Genomic DNA, 24835 nt, shown 5'->3' with positions numbered 1-24835 from the left:
ATTATCCCACAGACCATAAAACAACAGGGTCATCTGATCATGGATTAAAACTCCTCAAACTGTGAGGTCAAAATAAACCTTTCCTCCTGATTATTGATTATCTCGGGTATTTTTAAGTATCAGAAATCTATAGAGCTAGCATTTACCAAATGTGAGACCAAAGTGTGAAATTCTCAGAAAGGTCCAGTATTCTCATCCTTAGAGACAACAATACCCATTTAACAAGTTCTTAGTAAAAACAATACATACAGTGATGGGGACTGTAGAAAGCCTAGCATGATGTCTGGCATTTAGCAAATAATCATTAAATTTCAACTGCAATTGTTTTTATTATTGTTATTATTGTTTTTATTATTTTGATATCCAAAGGGTATATCTCATGATAAACCTGAAGTGAATGTGAAGCTCTCCTAAATAAAAAAAAGGTAAGTCTGGGGGTGTAGCTCAGTGGTAGAGTGCATACCTAACATGAATGAGACACTATCTTCTATATTTCATATATTTATATATATTATATATATGTGTGTATATGTATATATATATTATGTCACCTTTTATATATGACCTTTTAACTTTAATGTTGATGATAGAAAATAAAAGTGGACATTGATTCTTACTAGGATTTTCTATATGGCCAAGAAGACAAAGCACTGCTGTATGTGTTATAAGATTAAACATAATTCCAGATAGGAAACTGGTACCAACTGAAAAAAAAAAAAAATGAGGCTGATTAAAAAAAAAGACAGAAAGAGGCAGGGTAGAGGATCCAGAAGAAGAGAGAAATTGACATATTCATGGATGCTCTGTGACACAGGCTGTATTTAGCCCCTCTGCTGCCTTGTGCCAGTTGATTAAGACTAGGAACATTTTCCCAAGTTGTGTGAGAGAAGCACAGCTGTCGTGTTCAGGAACTTGAGCAAGAAGCGTATGCTTCCTGCCAAGCTTTCACTGGGTACAAGCTCAAAGCTTCACAAAAACAGAACGGTTTTAAAAATGATTGGAAAGATACATTCTCACTGACAGATGGCAAGTATCAAAGATTAGGGAAGTGTATCTGCATGTACACGCACATATGTGTATGTGTGTCTGCATACTCAAATGCATGTATTTGGTAAGGAGACTTGCAAACTTGTAAACATTTTTTAAAGAGTCTTGGGCTTCTGTGTTTTATCACAAACCACTTTTCTTTAATGAATAATAATTCATTTTTCTATTGACCTAAATGATTTAGGACTAAAGATTTTCCTGGCTTTGGCATGTGTGTACACACACATACACACACACACACACACACACACACACACACACACACACACAATTTTGGCATCTAGTCATTATTAACTCATAAAATGGCATACTCATTTAATTAATTAATTAATTTATTTATTTATTTATTTATTTACAGAACTGGGAATTGAACCCAATGACATTCTAGCTCCAAGCTACATTCCTGGTCCTATTTTTCATTATTTATTTTGAAATTATTTATTATTATTATTATAAATATTATTAGCAATATTCCTCTATATCTCACTAATTTGTGGAGGCCCTCACTAAGTAGCTGCAGCTGGATGCAAATCTGTGATCCTCTTATTTCAGCCTTCCAAGTACTGGGATTACAAGCATGCGCCACCACACCCAGCTCCACTCAGTTCTTACAAGAAAAAACTGGACCTAATTTTAGATTCAAAAAGATAGCATGGAATTGTTGAGCAAAAATAAAACCAAGATAGTCTTTCCCATGTTTTTTCTTGTCTTTGGATATTTTAATCTCACCTCCCATATGGACTAGTCAAGGTAACTACAGCAACAACCCCAGAGTTGATGTGCTGGCTGGACTCCAGCACATCCGTAGCTGGTTCTATCACTACCCCATGCCTCTTAGTGGCTGTAGGAGCAATTGATGGAGGTTTCCTAAGCTTAACATGGCCAATGTGACAAAGAATCATTTTGAGGGACAGTCTCCATTTTTATAAAACCTTAAAGTTAACTCAGAGAGCAAAATATTAGTTCTGCTTTAATTAGAATTCTAAATTTCCATATGATTTCATCCTAAGAGGTTTATTTTTAGAATAAGTTTTCCTGCCCACCTGTTGGATACAAGATTATCAGTGACAATATTACAACGACAAAAGGCAATGCTTTTTATCAGCCTAATAAAGCTGGAGAAAAACTGAAATCCAGGTTCTTTGATGCTTATAAGCTTTCCTGCTATGACAACCATCTTGCAGCATATAAAGTAATCAATATCGCTAGTGTAAGTGGAATTAGAATTGTCACTTTGGCTTTCACGAAAAGTAATGAGAGGAAGAGTAAAAGCATATGGCCTAGGGAATGCGAAATATTTCTGATTCTAAGACTTGGACTTATGACTATAACCTTAGGGCAAAGATACAGCTAAGGAGTCATAAGTGATTTACTGCCATCATTGGAAGTTATATTCCTCTATTTCTCTAAACTATGCAATTGGAGAAACAGCCAACCATAATTAGACTGAATATTAATGAAGCTTGATCCACCTTATCCAAGATTAGGTCCTCATTACATTAAGATGCCTATGTTTCAGTTCTACATGCCTAGCAGAGGAGAATAATTATCTTTTCATGAAAATAATACCTTTAGAGCCTCTATAGGTTTAAACACAACAGGCATCATTAAAGATGAATTTACAAAACATAAATAGGAAAAATAAATGGGATAAATGATAAAGAAAAAGATTTAAAATAGAAGCTGGTTCACAAGTTAGGTATTTAGGTTATCAGAAAAGATATTCTAATCACTTCAAATAATCTAAGAAAATAGCAAAGTAATGGAAGGACTAGAAAAAAGATAAATATTTTAGAATACTGCAACATCTTAAAAATTAAAGGCTATTTAAAAATTAAAAGTAAAATTAATATCATAAGTGAAAAGAGTAGTTTTGTTTGTTTGGTTTTTGATGAGAGGAACAATTTTTATGGGAGATTAAAAAACAGGCAGTCAAGGATTATAGCAATTTCTTTCTTTAGATATATCTCAGACAATATTTGTGGTCAGGCTGTGAAAATACATTGAACACCATCTTTATGATTCTGGTATGTAGTATACAAAATTATAATGAGCAGGTAATACAAAGTAGACATAAATGATAAAATTAATTTATACAAATATAAATTATAAAATAAATGGTCACAAAGGAAATATGAATTGATTACAAGATGTTGATCAGTAACTCTATACTATACTATGCCTATATTTATGTAAAATTTGTAATCTCTAGATTACTGCATTATAGTAGTAATAGTTACTATCTAGTGATAAACTGATTTATCTCAAGAAAGCTGGAAAAATAAAAGCAAATTCATCTCGCAATAAACTGCAAAAAGTTGATAATAATAAAGATTAGAACCAGGCATGGTGGCACAGTCCTGTAATCCCAGAAATTGGCAAGGCTAAGGCAAAAGTATGGGAGGTTTGAGACCAACCTGGACAACTTAGCCTTTCAGTCACCTAGCAAAATCCTGTCTTAAAGCAAAACATAAAAAAGCACTAAGGGTATATCTCAGAGGCAGAATGCCTGTGAGTACAATTCCAAGTACCAAAAAAGAAAGACTGAGCAAAAGTTAATGATACATAACTAAATAGAAAACAGAAAATCAGTGCCAAAAGTTTTATATTTAAAATTTTTAAAATTAATAAAATTTTAACTTCTGGCAAGATTCTTTAGGAAAAAACAGAGTAGGTACAAAAATATCAGAAACTAAAATAGAAGGGCATCTTGTACCAGGTATAGTCATTAAACATAAAATATTAATATACTACTATTAAGAACTATATACCAATACACTTGAAAATTAAGGAAAAATCTAAAAATTTCTAAAGAGAATAAAATATGTTATTAAACACAGTTTAAGAAGAAATAGAATACCTCAATAATTTTGCAAACATTTCTGAAATTTTATCTGTAAGGCATTTCCTGACTCAAGTAGCTTTATGAATGAGTTATACCCAATGTTAAAATAAGAAAAATTCCAACTTTATATGAAATGTAAAACATCCCAAAAGGTAGAAAAAGAGAAGATACTTTTTAATAAGAGAATAGCACAATACTAAACCAAATAGGGGCAAATAATATAATATTATACATATATAATGTATATATATATATATATGTCAATCTTGTCAACAAACAGATGCAAAATTCTAATAACATAAATATTGAACCAAATTCTGTTCATTGCATGCACTCACCCACTTTTCCTTCTCCTCCCCATATTTTCTAAGAATATATATATATATATATATATATATATATATATACTTGAAAAATGTTTACTGTGTATAATTATATGTTTAAAAATGCAATTTACTATTTTCATAAATCAGTGGTCTGCAAACTTTTTTTAAAGGGCTACCATAATAAAAATGTGAGTCTTTGTAAGTGCGCAGTGTCTGCCACAAGTACTCAGCTCTGCCACAGCAGCATGCAAGCAGCAACAGACAATGAAGAGATGAAGGATATGCTTGTGCTCCAAGCAAATGCCATTCACAAACCAGACTAGGGCTCACACATATGATTCCAGTACTTGGGAATCTGAGAAACGAGGATCACAGGTTTGAAAATAAGGATGGAGATTTAGCTTGGAATTAGAATGTCTCTAAGTTCAAGCCCTAGTAAGCCCCTCCAAAAATGGACAGGTTTGACCTACTAGTGAATAGTTTGGAAACTCCAATAATAAGCAAAAGAAGTAAACCAAATCATGACTACCCTAACAGATGCAGATAAGACATTTGAAAAATTCAGGATAAATGTGAACAAGAAGAGAAAACTTCCAGAATACAAGAGGAAGAAGTTCAACATACATCTCCCCAGAAAAAAAAACTAAAATAAAAATTTCTAAATGACAGAAAAACTTTTCAGAAGAATCAGTCAAAACATCTGGAATTGTCCTATAAGCAGTATGCAACAAATGGAGAAAATTTTGCCATGAAAATGTACTAAATCATTGCTGAAGTAATCAGTTCCCTATAACTGAGTTCCTGGTTAAACATATGGCAAGAAAAGGAAATTCCCTGAACTGAGAAAGCAGCTTCTAAATTACACTCACATTCAGTGATGAAGGGTAAAACTCAACTTGCTAAGGAAGCTTAAGCACATTTTTTAACAGCAAGTGAACTTGAGACAAGTCCTTGGTGGTAGTTTAAAAGATAAAAAAGGGGAGGAGAATATGATTAAGGATCAGAGATTGCATACTATGGGAAAATTAAAATTCAAAAGGAATATTTTATCTAAGTCACCAAACAAACAAAAAATGTCCAGAAAACCCAAGAGTTACTTATTAAAGATATGTACCATAATATATTATTTAAAATACCTAGTTTTCAGGGAAAGAAAACATACTAATGGAAAAAGCATGATGCATATATACTCAGGCAAAATAAGGCAATAGAAATTACCTTTGAATAGACATAGATGATGGATTTAATAGATGAAGACTTTAAATCATATATTATACATTCAAAGAACTGAAGAAACTCGTGTACAGAATTGAAGAACAATGTGGTGATAAAATATAATCAAATAAAGAATGTCAATATGCCAGGTGTCGGGACACAAACCTGTAATCCCAGAATTTGGAAGGCTGAAACAGGAAGATTACAGGTTGGAGACCAGCTTTAGCAACTTAGTAAGACCCTCAAAAACTTGGTGAGATCCTATTTCAAAATTAAAAAAAAAATAGCCGGAGGTATATATTGTAAATAGAATGCCCCAGTACCCGTGCATTCACAAACATATCAATCACTAAGCCAAACATGAGAAGGAGGGAAGGAAGAGAAAATAGGATGGGAATTGGGAAAGGGCTAAATGAGTGATGTGTGCATGTATGCCTCTACCATCTTGTACTCCATTAAGATGTATGAATACAATGCACCAATACATTTTTTAAAGTAGGTTAAAATAGATACAAAATAGAAATGCTAGAATTGAAAATCTTTGTAGACAAGATGAAACAATCCACTAAAAAGGTTCAAGAATAGATTTGGGAGCCGGGCGTAGTGGCGCACGCTTGTAATCCCAGCATTTGGGAGACTGAGACTAGAGGATCGCGGTTCAAGGCCAGTCTCAGCTACTTAGTGAGGCCCTCCGCAACTCAGTGAGACCCTGATTCAAAATAAAGAATAAAAAATTGGGCAGGGGGTGTAGCTCGGAGGTCAAATGCCTCTGGGTTCCATCCCCAGACCCGCAAAAAATAAATAAATAAATAAATAAATAAATAAATAAATAAATAAATTTGGAATGACAGAAAAAGGAGTTAGTGAACTTGAAGACAGATCCATAGATATTTTTCAATCTAAAAAAACCAAAAAGGGAAAAGAACAAGGAAGATGAATAGAGCTCTAAAAAAAATAAATCAAATAATAAAATAACTGGAGGGATAGTCCATGTTCATTGTTAGGAGAAGACACACCATTATTAAGATTTTAATTCTTCCCAACATGGTCTATAGATTCAACACAATCCAAATAAGTATTCCAGTAAGATATTATGTGCATATTAACAAACTGGTTTTAAAGTTTACCAGGAGAAACAAAACTTAAAGAAAAATCAATACAATATTGAAAAAAGAACAAAATTGGAAGGCAAATACTACCTGAATTTAAGACTTACTATACAGATTTAGTAATCAAGAATATGTGGTACTAAAGAAAAACTAGACAAATAAAACAGTGGAACAGAACATACAAAGATAAACCTGCACAAATTGTCAACTGATCCTTGATAAAGGAACAAAGGCAATTCTGTAGAAAGGACAATATTCCCAAGAAATGGTCAGGCACAACAGGATCCCTGCATGCTAAATCAATCAGTCTAGACACAGACCTTATACACTGTTATAGTTAGATATAAATGTCCCCTATACAGTTCATTTATTAATATTCAGGGTTGATGTACTTGAATAATGAGAGTTATGATCCCAGCAATGGATAAATTAATTGTAATGGATATATCTGGGTGGTGACCCAGGCTGGTCGAGTGTGACTGGAGGAGATGATCCATGAGGGTGTGGCCTTGGGGATTATATATGGTTTCTCTCCTCTGTTTCTTATCTCTCTCTCTCTCTCCTTCCTTCTCCTCTCCCTCCCTCAAAACATCATAGATTTTACTGTAAAATTATACAACTCCTGAGAGATAGTATATCAGAAATCTAAGTGACCTTGAGTATGCAATCACTTCTTTGGGTATGACCCATAAAATAAGTAATGGATACATTGTATTTTATTAAAGCTAAAAATTTCTGCTCTGCAAACAACCCTTGCTAGTGAGTAAGAAGACAAGCCACAGAATGGGGAGAAAAAAATTTTTCAAAAGACTTATCTCATAAAGGACTATTATTGACAAGACACAGTGAACTCTTAAAATCCAACAATAAGAAAACAAACAATCCCTATTAAAATGGGCAGATCACCGATACTACTTCAACTATGAATACATACACATAGCAAATAAGCATATTAAAAGATGCTTAACATAATGTGTCTATAAGAAATTGCAAATAAAAAGCAATGAAATACTACTTCAGATCTATTAATATGGCCAAAAGCCAAAACAATGACACCACCAAATGTTGGCAAGGAAGTAGAAAAACAGGAATTTATTCCTGCCAAAATCATTCACTGCTGGTAAGAATGCAAAATGACACATCCACTTTGGAAAAGATTGACCGTTTTTGTTTTTTTTTAATAAAATTAAGCATGCTTTTACTAGAGGACCCAGGTATTATACTTTCTAGAATCTACCCAGATGCATTAAAAACTTACATTCACACAAAAACCTGCATTTGGATGTTTATCGCAGCTTTGGTTATAATTTCCAAAATTTGGAAGCAACCATAGGTCTCCTTCTGTAAGTAAAAGGATTAGAAAACACAGTAATCCAGACTATGTGCAATTATTCAATGCTAAAAGGAAATGAGAAAAGTCACAGAGGAACCTTAAGGGCGTATTACTAAGTGAAAGAAGCTCACTGAAAAACTACTCACTCTAGGTGCAACTGGGTGACATTCTGACATGAAGAAAGACAGTGGAATAATCAGTTGTTGTCAGGTGTTAGTAGGGAGGAAGGCCTGACTACTACAAGGAGCACAGAGGATTTTTAGTGTGGTAATATTGTTGTAACACTCTAATGGTAAACGCATGCCATAGCTTTGCCAAAATCCATAAAAGTTACAATACCAAGAGTGTACCCTAATGCAAACCATTTGACACATTAACGTAGATTACGTGATTGTAACAAGTCTTCCACTCTGGTTCATGATGCTAAAGACTGGGAAGACTGAGTGAGCGATGAGGGAGGAATATATAAAACCCTCTGCACTTCCTGAAAATAAATACCGTGAACATAAAACTTCTCTAAAAAATAAAGTTTACATTTTACATAATTGAAAGGATCTTTTCTGAAATATATGGGTCAAAAGCCCAATAAACCTATAATAGAGATGACAATAGTGAAGGAGAGAGGAAAAGAAACTGAGAAAACATTTGAAGAAATGATAGATTAAACAATCCATGCAGATTTGATGGAAACCATTAATGTGCACATCCATGAAGCTAATTATATTACTAGGAGAAAAATGCAAAGAGACTCACACCCACACATGCACATTATAGTCAAAAAGAAGAGAACATTGTGAAAGCTGTAAGAAAAATGACTTATTATATATAAGTGACACCAATAAGATTAACAGCTAACTTCTCATCAGAATAATAAAAAAAAATGAGGCCAAGAGGTAGAGTTGATGTACTAAAAATACTGAAAGTAAAAACCTGTCAGCAAAGCATCTCGTATTTGGCAAAACTATCTTTTTATACTGAAGATGCAATTAGTACAGACATTATAAAAAACAGTATGGAAGTTCTTTGAAAACTTAGAACTACCAAGTGTGATCCATAAAATCACAAGGTACAGATCCAAAGGGAATTAAATCAGTGTGTTGAAGAGACATCAGCACTCCAATGTAGATTGTAGCACTGTTCACAATAGCGAAGAAATAGATACAACCTAAGAGTTCATCAACTGATGAAGGGGTCAAGAAACCGTGACATGCATGTACACACTCACACACTATTACAATTACTACTGCTCATGCATAAAAAGCATGAAATCCTGCCATTTGCAACAATATAGAGGGAACTGGAAGCCATTATGTAAAATGAAATAAGCCACAGAAATACAAATGCTGGGTAATCTCATCATTACATGAAATATAAAAAGAATTAATCTCCTGGTGGCTGCCAAAGCTGGAGATAATGGAGAAGATTGGCTGTTAAGGTATTGATCAAGGGGTACTACATTATAGTTAGATAGAAGAAGGAACTTCTGGTGTTCTGTTACAGAACAGTATGTATAATATGCTGCATAAACATAATATACTATATACTTCAAAAAAACAGAAAAAATCATATTGATTATTTTCATCACAAAGAAATAATAAACAAATGAGAGGATAAATATGCTTACCTTTATTTGAACATTACACATGTATGTCTTGAGATGTCACATGGTACTCTACAAATATGCACAACTTTATGTCAATTAAAAATAAAATAAAAAATAAGGGCATCTCCAAGATAAACTAAAACAAAAAAATGTTGAAATAAGGCCTATTTTACAAATATAAAAGGAATTTGTCCAAACTGAAGGCAAAATGAAGCCAAATAACAATTCTAATATGCCTGGTAAATCAGAAATTACTGGTAAACCAGTAATATAATTATGTAGATAATTATGAATAACAATGTAATTTCTCATTTCATCATTTTTCTTTTAACTGATATAAAAACAAAGTATATTATATAATTCTGTATTGATATACGGAAATGTAATATGTCAATAATAATAGAATGAAAATGATTTGCAGGAATAAAGTTGTATTGGATTAAGGAAATCTACAGAAGAAAATAAAGAGAATCAGTAAAGAGTAAAACAAAGAGAGTTAATATAACAAACAGTATTCATTCATAGTTGTTCGCTTTTCTTTTTCAACTTTTTTTAAAAGGCAGCATAAAGTACTTGTTTTAGTTAGCTATTTAATGTATAGCATACATAGATACACATGTAACAATAATACAGCCAAAAAGTAGGAACAAAATTATATGATATAGAAGCATATTTTCCATATATCACTGTAACTATATATCACTGGACCGAGCCTAAAATTCAGTTATGGTAACTTAAGATGTAATATGTATATATGAGTGGAATCACCAAGAAAACAACTCTAATTTAAAATCATTTAAGGAATTAGAGAGTTGCATTTATTAGAAAATATCCAATGAACACAAAAATGGCAACATGGGGATGAAAGAAAGAAAAAGACAAAACCTATAAAAAGTAAAAAGTACAATAGCAATAAAAGACGGTATCAACAGCAAATTAAATATGATCAGATCAAACAATTTATTCAAATACTGAGGATTTTAAAAAACCTACTAGACACAACAGGCACACTTTGAATTCAAAGACACAAATAGAGTGAAAGTGTAAGAACGGGAAGAGATATGTCATGTCAACCACCATCAGAAAACAGAATGACTCACAGATGACATGGCTTGTATCAGAAAATAATAAACTATAAACTGTAAATATTTAGGTATATATAAAACAATTTATAACAAAAGAGTCAATTAATAAGTAATATCATTTATAAACATATAAGCACTTACTAACAAAGTCCAAAAATACAAAAATGAAACCAGGCACAACAGAAAGGAAAAAAAAATACAATATAACATTAATAATTGGAAATTTCAGTACTTCAGTTTTAATAATGGATAGAGAAAGTGGGCATAAGGTGAACAAAGAAATAGGAAAAGTGAACAACACTATAAACAATACTGAAAAAATCAATATACCACTATTCCACTTAATATTAGCTTAACACATATTCATTTAAAGTACAAATGTCAGATTATCTGGTTCAGAACATATTCTGAATGAAAAACAGGCCTCAACACACTTAAAAAGTTTGAAATCATAAAAAGTGCACTCTCTAAACACAATGGAATAAAATAAACTAAAAATCCATATTGGGTATCTGAGGAATACACAAATATGTGGAAATTAAAATGTGCTCCTAAGCCAGGCGTGGTGGCACACGCTTGTAATCCCCGTGCTTGGGAGGCAGAGACAGGAGGATCGCGCAGGTTCAAAGCCAGCCACGTGCGCTGGCTTAGGAGACCCTGTTTCCAAATAAAAATGTAAAAATAGGTCTGGGAGTGTAGCCCGGAGGTAGAAGGGCTTCCAGGAACCCCAGTACCAAAAAAAAAAAAAAGTGCTCCTAAACAACTAAGAGATCAAAGATTTTACAAATAAAATTAGAAATACTTTGAGATAAAAGAAAACAAAATCACAACACACCAAGAATGAATCCACTGTGGCTGAAGTAGTGCTCCCCAGGGAATGTATAGCTCTAAACACCTGTTAAAAAGAAAGATTTGAACAACAGTAATCTAACCTTATATCATAAGGAAGTTGAGTTGCAGAAGAAGAGAAAACACCCAAAACAAAAATTAGAATGAAATTACTAAAGATTAATGGCAGAAATAAATAATATACACAATAGAAAAACAACAAGAAGCTGGCACCGAAAGCCTGTAATCACAGTACTTGGGAGGCTAAGACTAGAGGATCACAAGTTTGAGGCCAGAGCATCATTACTTGGCAACAATTTATTTCAACGTTAAAAATTAAAAAGGGCTGAGGGTGTAGCTCAGAGGCAGAATGCCCCTGGGTTAGTCCCCTGTGAGAAAGAGAAAGAAAACAACAGATAAAAAAAAAAATCTATGAAAGCCAAAATTAGTTCTTTGAAAAAATTTAAAAATTGACTAATTTTATTTAGACTTATCAAAAAAAGAGAGAAGATATTTAATTATCAAAGATAAAAGTGGAAAAAAATATTACTAGCAAGGACAGAATTACATGCATACATTCATATAATAAATACTGTTATGCTACAAAGTAGACAGCTTGGATAGACAGATCCTGTGGATAATAATTACTGAAAGTGACTCCAGAAAAGCTGAAAATATTAATCAGTCTATAACACATAAAAAAGTTGAGATTAGTCATTTCAAAACATCTTAGAAAAATAATTAAGGTCCAGATGAGCCCACTTATTGATTCTACAAGACACTGAAAAAGATTATAAGCTAAACTTCTAAAACATTTCCCAAAAGACGGAAGAGTAAGGGACAGTTGCCAAATCACTTTGTGAAGCCTGCCTTATCCTGACACTGAGATCAAAGACATTACAAGAATACTTCCAAGGGCTATCTCTTACAAGCATGACCAAGAAAATATTCAACAAAGTATTAGAAAACCATCTTACATTTAAAGGTATCATACATCTTAAACAAGTAAGTTGTCTTTTTTTTTTTTTTGCGGGTCTGGGGATGAAACCCAGAGGCATTTGACCTCTGAGCTACATCCCCTGCCATATTTTTTATTCTTTATTTGAAACAGGGTCTCACTAAGTTGTGGAGGGCTTCACTAAGTAGCTGAGCCTGTCCGCTAACCGCGATCCTCTGGTCTCAGCCTCCAAATGCTGGGATTACAAGTGTGCGCCAGCACACCCAGCTTGTCTTTTGCTTTAAGGCTGAGTAAAATTCACAGGGAAATGGATGGAACTGGAGGACTTTATGCTAACTGAGATTAGTCAGTCACAAAAAGCAAGAAATCGGATGTTTTCCCTAATATGTGAAAGCTAAGGAGAAATGGGTAACAGGAAGAACTCTAGATGAAGGAAATTCTATAGAGGAGCAAATAAGGCAGCCTAACTGAGGGGTGGGAGGTGGGAGGGAAACTCTCTAGAGCACATGATGTACTTAAACATATCAAAGTCAGTCACTAAGCCAAGCATGAGAAGTAGGGATGGGGAGGAAATGGGTTGGGGATTGGGGATTGGGTAGGGGCTAATAGGGTGATGTGTATATTTATGTCTACACAGTCTTTTATTCCCATTAAGAAGTATAACTACAATGCACCAATAAAATATTTTTAAAAGATTTGTCCCATCAGGGCAAGGCTGGTTTAATATCCAAAAATCACTGTGCTATTTTGTAGTAAAAAATAATGAACAAAAATGATGTGATTATCTCAAAGGATGCAGAAAAAGCACTTGAAAAATTCAATACTTAATTATAATTAAAATGTTCAACAAACTCAGAATAGGAAAGAGCTTCAAGTTGCTTGAGGGCATTTAGAAAAATCCCCAAAAGTAGCATCATGCTTAATATTGAAAATATGAACGATTTCACTTTCTCTTTGAAAGTAGAATGCTAATTAAAATTAGTCCTCACAGAAAATAAGATCTCTATTGTATCATGGTCATCTCTAATGAGCATCATACTAGAGGTTCTAGCCAGGGCAATCAGTCAAGAAAACCAATAAATAGCATTCAGTTTGTAAAAGAAAAAGATTTTTTTCAAATGGCATGGTCTTATGTGTAGAATAATATGAATAAACCCAGTAAAAATAATTTAGAAATAAAAAGAAGCATTGCAATGCAGAAATATAGATTCATGTACAAAATTAATTACATTGATTGAAGCTAGAAGTGAACATTCTGAAAACAAATTTTAAAAAATAATCTATTCAAATACTTTCAAACTGTAAAAATATATTTAAGTATAAAAAGTGAAAGCTATATACACCGAAATCTACAAAGCCTTGTTGAAAGAATTTAAGGAAGATATAAATTAAAATATATCTTATATTCAGCTGAGCGTGGTGGCGCACCCTTTTAATCCCAGCATTCAGGAGGCTGAGATTGGAGGATCGCGGTTTGCAGACAGCCTCAGCTACTTAGTGAGGGCCTCCACAACTTACTGAGACCCTGTATCAAAATAAAGAATAAAAAAAAATAGTGCAGGGGGTGTAGCTCGGAGGTTAAATGCCCCTGGTTTCCATCCCCAGACCTGCAAAAAAAAAGATATCTCAGATATTCATAGTCTAGAAAATTCAATATGGTTAAAATAATAATAATCTCCAAATTGTTTACAATTTAATATAATTCCTTTTCTTTTATTGGTACATTTTAGTCACATATCTTAATGGGGTACAAGATGGTGAAGGCATACATGCACACATCACCCAATTAGCCCTTACCCAATTCCCACTCCATTTCTTCCCCCTCCCTCCTTCTCATGTTTGGCTTAGTGATTGACAGTGATATATTTGTTAAGTTACATCATGTGCATTAGAGAATTTCCTTCTTCCTCTCTTCCACCCCTCAGTTGGATTGCCTTATTTGTTCATCTATAGAATCTCCTTCTTCATCTACAGTTCCTCCTATGACCCATTTTCTCCCTAGCTTCCACATTTTAGGGAGAGCATCTAATTTCTAATTTTCTGTGACTGACTAATCTCACTTAGCATAATGTCCTCCAGTTCTATCCATTTCCCTGTAAATGAAGTAATTGTGTTTTCCTTTATGGTTGAGTGAAATTCCATTGTCTACATATCCCATGGTTGTCCAATCTATTCATCTACTGATGGACATCTTGGCTGGTTTCATAGTTTGGCAATAGTGAATTGTACAGCTATGAACATAGATACCCATGCATTAGTTTGGTAGTTTTGTTTTCATTCTTTTGGGTCGATACCCAGAAGTGGTATTGCAGCATCATATGATAAGTTCATTTCCATCCTTCTGAGGATCCTCCATACTGCTTTTCAAAGTAGTTGTACTAATTTGCAATCTTACAGTGTATTAGAGTTCCAGCTCTCCACACCCTTGCCAGCATTTTCTGTTGTTTGTGTTTTAAATAATTGCCATTCTAGTTGGACTTAGGTGAAATCTCAGGATAGTTTTGATTTGCATCTCTCTGTTAATGATATTGAGCATTTTCTTGCATTTATTGGCCATTTAAATTTCTTCTTCCATGAAGTGTCTTTTTAGTTAACTTGACTATTTTTTGATTGGGTTATTTGTTCTCTGGGATGGTGATGCATGATTATAATCCTAGTACTTAGAAGGCTAAGATAGGAGATTGGCAAGTTCATGGCCAGCCTCAGCAACTTAGCCAGACCCTCTGCAACTTAGTGAGCCTCTGTTTCAAAATAAAAATAAATAAATAAAAATAAAGCTGGAGTTTTAGCCCAGAGGTAGCATGCCCTTGGGACCAATTTCTAATATCACATAATACAACACACACAAAAAAATCTCACCTTGTTTCTGTGAAGGACTGGTAAACCAGTCCTAAAATTTTAACAGAAGTATAAGGGACCCAGAATACCCAAAACAATCTTGGAAAAGAACAAAATAAAAGACTCTGAATGTATGATAAAGTTACAAGAATTAGACAGCATGGCAACAATTATTAATAAGAATAGATATGCATATTAGAAAAATAACTGGGAATACAGAAATATGCCCTTACAATTATGGTCAATTAATTTTTCACAATAGTCCAAAATAAATTTATGGCAAAATAATAGTCTCTCCAATCATTGGTGGTGGAAAAATTGAATTTTTACAAGTAGAAAATTGATGGCCCCCTTAATCATAATATATCAAAAGAAGTCAAATTAAAATGGATAAAAGACTTAAGAACTAAAGTTATAAAGTTATTACAAGAACGAATAATAATAAAATTTGTTATCTTAGATTATATGATAGTTTTTTTAGATTTGACACCAAAGGCCCAAACAATGAAGGAAAAAAACAGGCAAATTGGGTTAAATAAAAATTAAAAACATTTGTTCTTGAAAAGATCAATAAAGTGAAAATAGAATCAAGGGAATTAGAGAAAACATTTTTGCAAATTATATAATTTGTTATGGGACTTACTATGTCCAGAATATATAAAGAACTATTAAAACTCAACAATAAAAATTCAAACAGTCTAATTTTAAAATCTGTAATGACTTGAATTTCTCAAAAAAGACAAATTATCAATAAGCACATGAAATATAGCTCAAAGTTACTAGTCATTAGGAAAATGTAAATCATTGCCTCGATGAGATGCCACTTTTTACCCATTGGGAGTGCTTAATTAAAACTGGCAAAATCAAGAGTTTGTAAAGATGGGAGAAAATAAGAACTCTTATATATTGCTTTTGGGGTGGAAAATGGTATGGCCACATTAAAAGGTCATTTGGCAATATTTTTTAAAATGTTAAACCTAGAATTACCATATGACCCAGATATTTCATTCCTCAGCATGTACCCAAGAAAAATAAATGTATACATACCAAAAAGTATTTACAAAAATGTTTTAGGATAATTACTGATAACAATTTTATAATATTTAATTTGATAATAATTAAAAGTGGAAAAAATCTTGTGCCCATCAACTCATGAATATGTAACCCTAATACCATTATATATATTTGGATATTGTTCAGTAATAGAAATGAAGTACTTACATATACCACAACATAATAAACCTTGAAAATATACTGATTGAAATAAGCCATCATAAAACACCATATATTGTATTATTCTAATTATATAATATACCTGATAAGCAAATTTAGAGAGGCAGAAAATAGGTTAATGTTTACCTAGGACTAGGACAGATAGGAACATATGGGTATCACTGCTATTGGGTACAGTTTCTTCTGAAGGGGATGAGATGTATTGGGTACAGTTTCTTCTGAAGGGGATGAGATGTTCTATAATTAGGTTGTGATATTGGTTGTAAACTGTCAATATACTAAAATAATTGAAACTCATTACTTTAAGTGAGCAAAATTCAAAATACATGAGTTATGTCAACAAAGAGCAAAAGAGAAGCCTAATCATTATATTTCATCATATTTTCCATATTAGTTAGAAGCAGATCACTGGGTCTAACCCATCCTATCAGACAGGAGATTACACATGGATCCTAATTATAGCAAGACGGTATCACTATAGTCATCTTAGAAACCTGCCTACAATAAAAAGCCTCCCCTTTCAAATTAGAGAAAAGCTGGGCATGGTGGCGCAGGCTTGTAATCCCCGCACTTGGGAGGCAGAGACAGGAGGATTGCGCAGGTTTGAAGCCAACCTTGCTGGCTTAAGAGACCCTGTTTCCAAATAAAAATATAAAATAGGTCTGGGAGTGTAGCCCGGAGAAGGGTTTCTAGGAACCCCAGTACCACAGGGGAAAAAAAAAACCCCACAAATTAGAGAAAAAATTAATAATGATTGTTGCCACTTTTCCAGGTGAAAATTGATTGGAAGTGCTACCATTCAAACATAAAATATGGCATTAATGATTTCCTTTAGTGTGCAGAAACTTTAATGCCATCTACTTATTAATTTTTGTTTTAATTTCCTAAACTTTAGGGGTCGTATTGATAAAATTTCTACCTGTGCCTATATGTTGGAATTTTGAATCTATGCCCCCCTCTTGTAGCTTCACAGTCTCTGGTCTAATTTCCAGGTTTTGATCCCTCTCAAGTTGCCTCCTGTGCCAGGTGAGAGGTTAGAGTTTTGTTCCATGTTTTACGAGTGGATACCCAGTTTTTACAACACCATTTGTTGAAAAGGCTGTCTTTTCTCCAATGTATATGTCTGGCACCTTTGTCAAAAATCAATTGGCTATAAGTATGTGAATTTGTTTCTGTATCTTCTATTATCTTCCATTGGTCTAGGTGTCTGTTTTTCTGATGATGTAATGCTGCTTTTAGTTCTACAGTTATTATGGTATAATTTGATGAGGAATTGTAATGCCTCTTGCATGGTTCTTATTCTGAGAATTGCTTTGGTTGTTCTGGGTCTTTTCTTTCTCCATACGAAATTTATGACTGATGTTTCAAGGTCGGTGAAGAAGGACACTGATATTTGAAAACGGATTGCATTGACTTTGTGGATCACTTTTGTTATAGTGGCCATTTTGATAATACTTATTCTGCCTATCCAAGAGCAAGAAAGATCTTTCCATCTCCTAAGATGTTTAATGCATTTCTTTAGTGTTTCATAATTTTCGTTATAGAGGTCTTTACCTCCCTGATTAGGTTTATTCCTAAGCATTTTGTTGGTTTTCAGGTTATTGTGAATGGAATTCTTCTCTGGATTTCTTTCTCATTGGATTTATGGTTGTCATATAGAAACTATACTGTTTTTTTAGGTTGATTTTGTATCTCATTACTTTGCTAAATTTGTTAATCTGTTATAATATTCTTTTGGTTGTTTTGAGGTCTTCTAAATATAAGAATATGTTTTCTGCAAATAAAAATACTTTTATTTTTATTTTTTTGCGGGTCTGGGGATGAAACCCAGGGGCATGCGAACTCCGAGCTATACCCCCTGCCTTATTTTTTATTCTTTACTTTGAAACTGGGTCTCACTGAGTTGCAGAGGGCCTCACTAAGTAGCTGAGGCTGTCCGTGAACCACGATCCTCCAGTCTCAGCCTTCCGAAAGCTGGGATTTCAAGCCTGAACCACCATACCTGGCTAATTTTAATTTTCTAATTTGAATTCTTTTGATATCCTTCTTTTGTCTTATTGCTTTGGCAAGAATCTTTAGGACTATGTTCAAAAGGAGTATGGGCATATGTGAATATACCAATGGCAAAATCAATACTTTGTATTAGAAAGGGGGAGATGGGAGGTGTGGCATCCAACAAGTACTGGGTGCATGTATGTCACTATCAACATAATTTACATTATGACATGAAACTATAATTCATCAATAAAAGCATATTAAAATGGCATTAAAATCACATAATAATATATGAAAAAGAATAAATCCCTCATTCACTGCAAGTAAATAACATGCACATAGAAAATACGTAAATATTTGAAGTTACAGTATTATAAGAAAGCAAAATAAAATTGCTAAATATAAAATTAATATGAAGAAATATAATGTATTCCTACATAAAGGTGAGTTTTAAAATAAAATTTTCTTGGTTATAGTTAATATTTGAAAGAGTTCCAGACTATGGTTATCAATTTCTTTTCTATCTTTTCCACCAATATAGAACACATATTTCTACTAGATATTGGTGCTTACTTTAAAGGATGTGGAGAAGTGGAAACTCTAAAACATTGTTGGTAGGATTGCAAATTAGTGCAACCACTTTGGAAAACAGTATGGAGAATCCTCAGAAGAATGGAAACAAATTTACCATTTGATCCAGCAATACCACTTCTGGGTATCTACCCCCACTTCCCCCCCCACCAAAAAAAAAAAAAGAAAACAAACTACTAAACCAATGCATTCATATCTATGTTCATAGCTGCACAATTCACCATAGCCAAACTATGGAACCAGCCAAGATGCCCATCAACAGATGAATGGATTACAAAACTGTGGGATATGTACACAATGGAATTTTACTCAGCCATTAAAAAAAAAAAACGCAATTGCATTATTTACAGTGAAATGGATGGAACTGGAGCACATTCTGCTAAGTGAGATTAGTTAGTCACAAAAAATAAGAAAGCAGATGCTTTTCCTAATACACAAAAGCTAAGGAGAAATGGGTTATAGGAGGAACTCTAATGAAAAAGTAAATCCTGCAGAGGAGCAAATAAGACAACCTAACTAAGGGGATGGGAGGGGGAAAGAAGGAAACTCTCTAAAGCACACAATGTACTTAAACATATCAAAGTCATCCACTAAGCCAAGCAAGGGAAGGAGGGATGGGGAGGAAATGGGGTGGGGACTGGGTAGGGGATAACTGGGTGATGTGTGCATGTATGTCCACACAAGTTTTTACCCCATTATGATGTATGAATACAATGTACCAATAAAAATTTTTAAAAAGTTATACTAATTATAATGTGATATTGGTGGAAAAGCCAACAAATCAACCAATGGAACACAACAGCATATCGAGAAAGTGACTCAGGAATATAAAAACAACTAGTTTTGGCTGGGCGTGGTGGCACACGCTTGTAATCCCTGCGCTTAGGAGGCGGAGACAGGAGGATCGCATAGGTTCGAAGCCAGCCGTGCTGGCTTAAGAGACCCCGTTTCCAAATAAAAAGTATAAAATAGGTTTGGAAGTATAGCCCAGAGGTAGAAGGGTTTCCAGAAACCCCAGTACCACCAAAAAGTAAATATATATAAACTAGTTTTGACAGATTAAACATTTTTAGATCCATAGACAAGGATACACTTTTAAATCAGTGTTTGCTAAAGCAATTGGACATTTTCATGGAAAGAAAGAGGGAGAAAATGAGGAAGAAAGAAAAGAAGGAAAGAAGGAAGGAAGGAAGGAAGGAAGGAAGGAAGGAAGGAAGGAAGGAAGGAAGGAAGGAAGGAGAAACTAAATTAATATTTTAGGTCATAGGCAAAAGTCCAAAAGTCATTTTCAGATGGATTAAAAATTAAAATTATAAAGTTCTTAAATATTTATATAGGAGAAAATCTTTATTATCCCCCAATGCAAAGCAATGCATTGATTAAAAAAGAGTAAGCACCAAAATAAATTACACTAAGAGCTTCTCATCAAAGATACTTTAAAAAAAGCAAAAACAAGCAATAAGTAAAATCAGAGCTTCTTTTTGTAACTTGTACAACTGGCAAAGCTCATACTCAGAAGCAGGAGAAGAACAGAAAACACAAGATGACCCAAACAGAAGATGTGTACTAGTACTTCAAGAAGCCGGAGCCCAGACTAATAAGCATATAAAAAAGTACTTGATCTCATTAGGTGGAGAAATGCAACTGAAACTACAAAGAATATTATTCCACAGTAAGACACCACCAAATTGCCAGAATTAAAATATCTTAGATTACCATAAACTTCATAAAAGCAGCCAGGCTTGAAACATAGATGGTAGATAGATAGATAGATAATAGATAGATAGATAGATAGATAGATAGATAGATAGATAGATATTTGGATATATGATATGTTCCCAATCATATGTTGTACAAAAGCAAGCCATATATATTTAACTTTTTATGGGGTGTACACACAGGAGGAATAGTATTCTAAAAGAGCAGAAAGAAATATCACTTCATTCAGGTGAGATGTATTATTCTCTTGGAGAAGCAAAATAGGAAAGGTGTTAGTAATATTCTATTTTTATTTATTTCTTTTTTCAAGAAAAATGGCATTTTTTACAATTGTGTGTTAAACTATGCATATGTTTTATTTTTTTGCATTTGTGTTATATCAAAAAAGAAAAAAAAATGCTTTGAGACACAAAATCTACTTTGTTTTAGACATAATTCACAGCATGGAAAGGCACCCAGTGGCTTCAAAGGTATTCTTTTGAAGTCATTGTTGGTTATTCATTTGTTCATTTTAATAGTAAAAGTTATACCTACATATGTTAGTTGTATACTTTTTTGGTACTGGGAATTAAAGCCAGGAAATTTTATCTTCAAAATGCAACTCCAGCCTTTTGTTTTGTTTTGTTTGTTTTGTTTTGAAATAGGGTCTCACTAGGTCACTAAGAGTCCTGCCAAGTTGCTGAGTCTAGCCTCAAACCTGTGAACCTTCTGTCCAGCCTTCCAAGTACTTAGATGACAGATGTGCATCAGCATGTCCAGCAAGTATATACTTCTATATGTGGAAATTATTTTAAAATTGAGCTTCAAAATCCTAACCTAGAAAATAAGTTCAGTGCATAGCATCCTTCACAGTATATAAAAGCCACTAAAAAATTACTGTTTTTAAGTTTGAAATTTAGAAGTGTTTGGCTCTCTAAATTAGAGATCAATAATGAGATTTTCATTTAAAGTAGTTAGGGAAAATTTAAATAAGTTATGACATAGAAATTACATGAAGTTCTCATTTCAATATTTCCAAATAAATTTTATTTTAACACAGTCAAATGTACATTAATTATCCTTTTTCTCTTTAATGACAGACTGGAATGATTTTAACAGTCAGTGTAGTTCACAAGGCCTACATTATTTGCTACTTGATCTTTTTTAGGAAAAGTTTACAACCCAGTGTTAAAATACTTACCTTTCCCTTCTCAAGGCTGGGTGGTCTTAGGTATCTGGAAGACAGCTATGGCAGTGGCTTCACTGGGGACAGGCCCTGAGGAAGACACCCTCTTGCTTTTGTCAGCTTGTATGGAGATGAGCCTTTACCGTCACAGTAAGGTTTTCTTTGAAAATGTCCTGTAGCCTCCAATTGTGTGATAAATCTTCTATACATAGCCAGCACAGGAGTTCACAAAGAACCAAGAAACCCTCTTTGAGAACTTCTTGGACTTTGATTTTTGCTGATAACTCTGCTTTATGGAGATTTGGGCCAAGTTTAAAACTCAGGAAAAGGCAGAGTCTCTGGTTTTGAATTCTAACTCTGTGTCTTATCAGATAGGGAATGTCAGAAAAACTGTATTAATATTTATGGGTTCTGGCTACTTTGTCCATAAAATGGGACTAATAAGATCTGCTTGCTTGAAAGAACTTTGATGAGAATTTGAGACAATATATGCAAAATTTCTGCAAATAATAGGCATTCAATTAAAAAAGCTATTAGTATCCATATGTTTCCATTAAATGGTATTAGGGCAAAAGGAAAAACTTCTAACTAGCTTCAGTGGCATTACTAGATTTCAGCTCTAAACTGAAAAGACTTTGGAAGCCAAAAATTTTTACAGGAATATAATTCATTAATTTATAAAGACAGGGACTTCCAGTAGATGGCAACTAAGGAAAGCAACACATTTCGGTTCTGCTGACAGTCTCTATCACTATGAAAACAGCATCTTGAAAATAGGGGGAAGAAAGCAAAAAACAAAAAAACAAACAAACAAACAAAAAAAAAACACAGTAATGAGAAAGTAAAAGACAGCTAAAACAAAGCTACAAGACAGAACAGAGGACAGAAAAGTATCCCATTAACCTTCAACAGCTGCAGTTGTGGGGGCACCATCTCACCTAACTGTGCCAGAACTGCTGGCAGTGAGGCCTCCTGAGAACCCCAGCAAAAAAGCCCAACAACTTGATGCAAAGTAAGAAGATGCAGCTCATCAGAACTGTATGTGTTTGACTTCTAACTCCATGTTCCACAGAGACGCTACTGACTGTATGGCTGGCTAGAACCTGTGGCAGTGGCAGGCGAGCACACCGTCCTCCAGAGATTCAGAGAGGATCTAAACAACAACATAAATAAAGTAGCTGTACCTAAGGGAGAACACCCAGTGTTGCCTCAGGGACTAGCCCAGAAAGATATAGACTTACAAGGTCTGAGACTCTGCAGTTCAGCCTGGTGAAAGTGAGGATGGAGTGTGCAGTAGGACATGTCAGAGGCATGAATTAGCAGACATCCCTCAGGGCCAATTAGGCAAAGAGGCTTAATGTGTTTAGGCACAACACGTTAAGAATGCCTCCAGGGATTGCCACAGACCACCCAATCCTGTTTATAGTGGAAGAAGTTAGACCTATCCAGCCCTACCTGTGGAGAACTACTAGGACTTCTGCACATAAACTGGGTTTGGTCCCAGAAGCAACTGCCATCTACATAGGTGAGCAGAGATGCGGCTCAGAGACTATAGAAAGAGACCCATCCTTCCACGAGATCCAGTCCCAGTAATACTGGCCACCTGTGTAGACAGACAGAGTCTTGGAAACAGTCCCTGTGGAGAGGTCATAGACCCAGGTGTGCAGCACGAAAACTTCCAGTGAACTCAGTGCCTGCACAAACAGAGAGCGACACCAAGCCAGGGTGTCTAAATCATTGAAGGAGACCCAAAAGTGGGGCTACAAACTGACATTATTGCTATAGTTTACAGAGCAAATGAGAGCACTTGGAACATACTCAAGAACGTATTAAAGAACGTGAACCTTAAATGACTGAAATAATCCATGCAGACTCAGAAGGACTGCAGAGGCTAAGACTGCTCAGTATTCATATATTTGTAGGATTGTTTTATTTTGTTGTTGTAGTTTTTTATTTGTGAATGTATGCTAGTTTGTTCTCTTCCCTACCCCTTTTACAATCTTCTTCCCTTTTTCATATCTACTCTCTTCATTTATTTTTCTTTTTCTTTGTACTATATTAAACCTACTTCATATTACTATACCTAAATACTCTATACAAGTGACTAAAATCCTACAATATATTCATTATCTCTAAGCTTTACTATCTATTACCTTACTACACTCAAATTCTTGTTCTACTTGATCCTATCCTATCTGGTACTTTACCTGATTCTTGTACTTACTATTTCAGTACCTTCCTCCTCACTTAATCTTCACCTCTAAATACAATACCACTTGCCCTTGTATATACCAGCTGACACATGTAGAGTAAAAGAAAGTTATCAGAAGCAACAAAGATATAAACTTAAGAAACCTGCAATCATAAGAAAGAAGAATAAAAAGGAAACAATGAGCTCCCACCACTCCACAATAACAGAACCCACCACACATAATTGCAGAGATTGCCCGAAGAACATATTAGAATTTAATAGCAGAAATTATACAGGATTTCTGAAAATAATTTATAGAGAGCCTAAAAATAAATAAAGAAACAAACAAACAATCTGACACCCTGAACAAGAATAAAAGAGAAGGTCTGAAGGAAGTGAAGGTTGGAATAATTAAAGTGAAGGTATCAATACAAACTGTAAACAATAGATTAGACCACATGGAAAATATAATATGACTCTTAGAAGATGACCACTCCAAAAATGAAGGTATAATATATAATTTATAAAAAATAATTTGAGAGCATGAACTGGACATTGAAGAGATACGGGACAATTTTAAAAGAGCTAACTTAAGAATAATAATAGGCATATAAGAGAGAATATAAGGTGAAACCAAAGGAATAATCTTTTCAAAGAATTAATACCAGAAAAATTTCCAAACAAAAAAAAAGGCCAATATAGAAAACATATAGAACCCTTTTTAGAAAAGATCAGAGAAAAGGTTCACACTGCC

This window comes from Muscardinus avellanarius (assembly GCF_963383645.1).
Source record: "Muscardinus avellanarius genome assembly, chromosome: 1".
Classification (NCBI taxonomy): Eukaryota; Metazoa; Chordata; class Mammalia; order Rodentia; family Gliridae; genus Muscardinus; species Muscardinus avellanarius.
The sequence above is the reverse complement of the archived record's forward strand: the minus strand, read 5'-3'. Positions refer to the sequence as shown.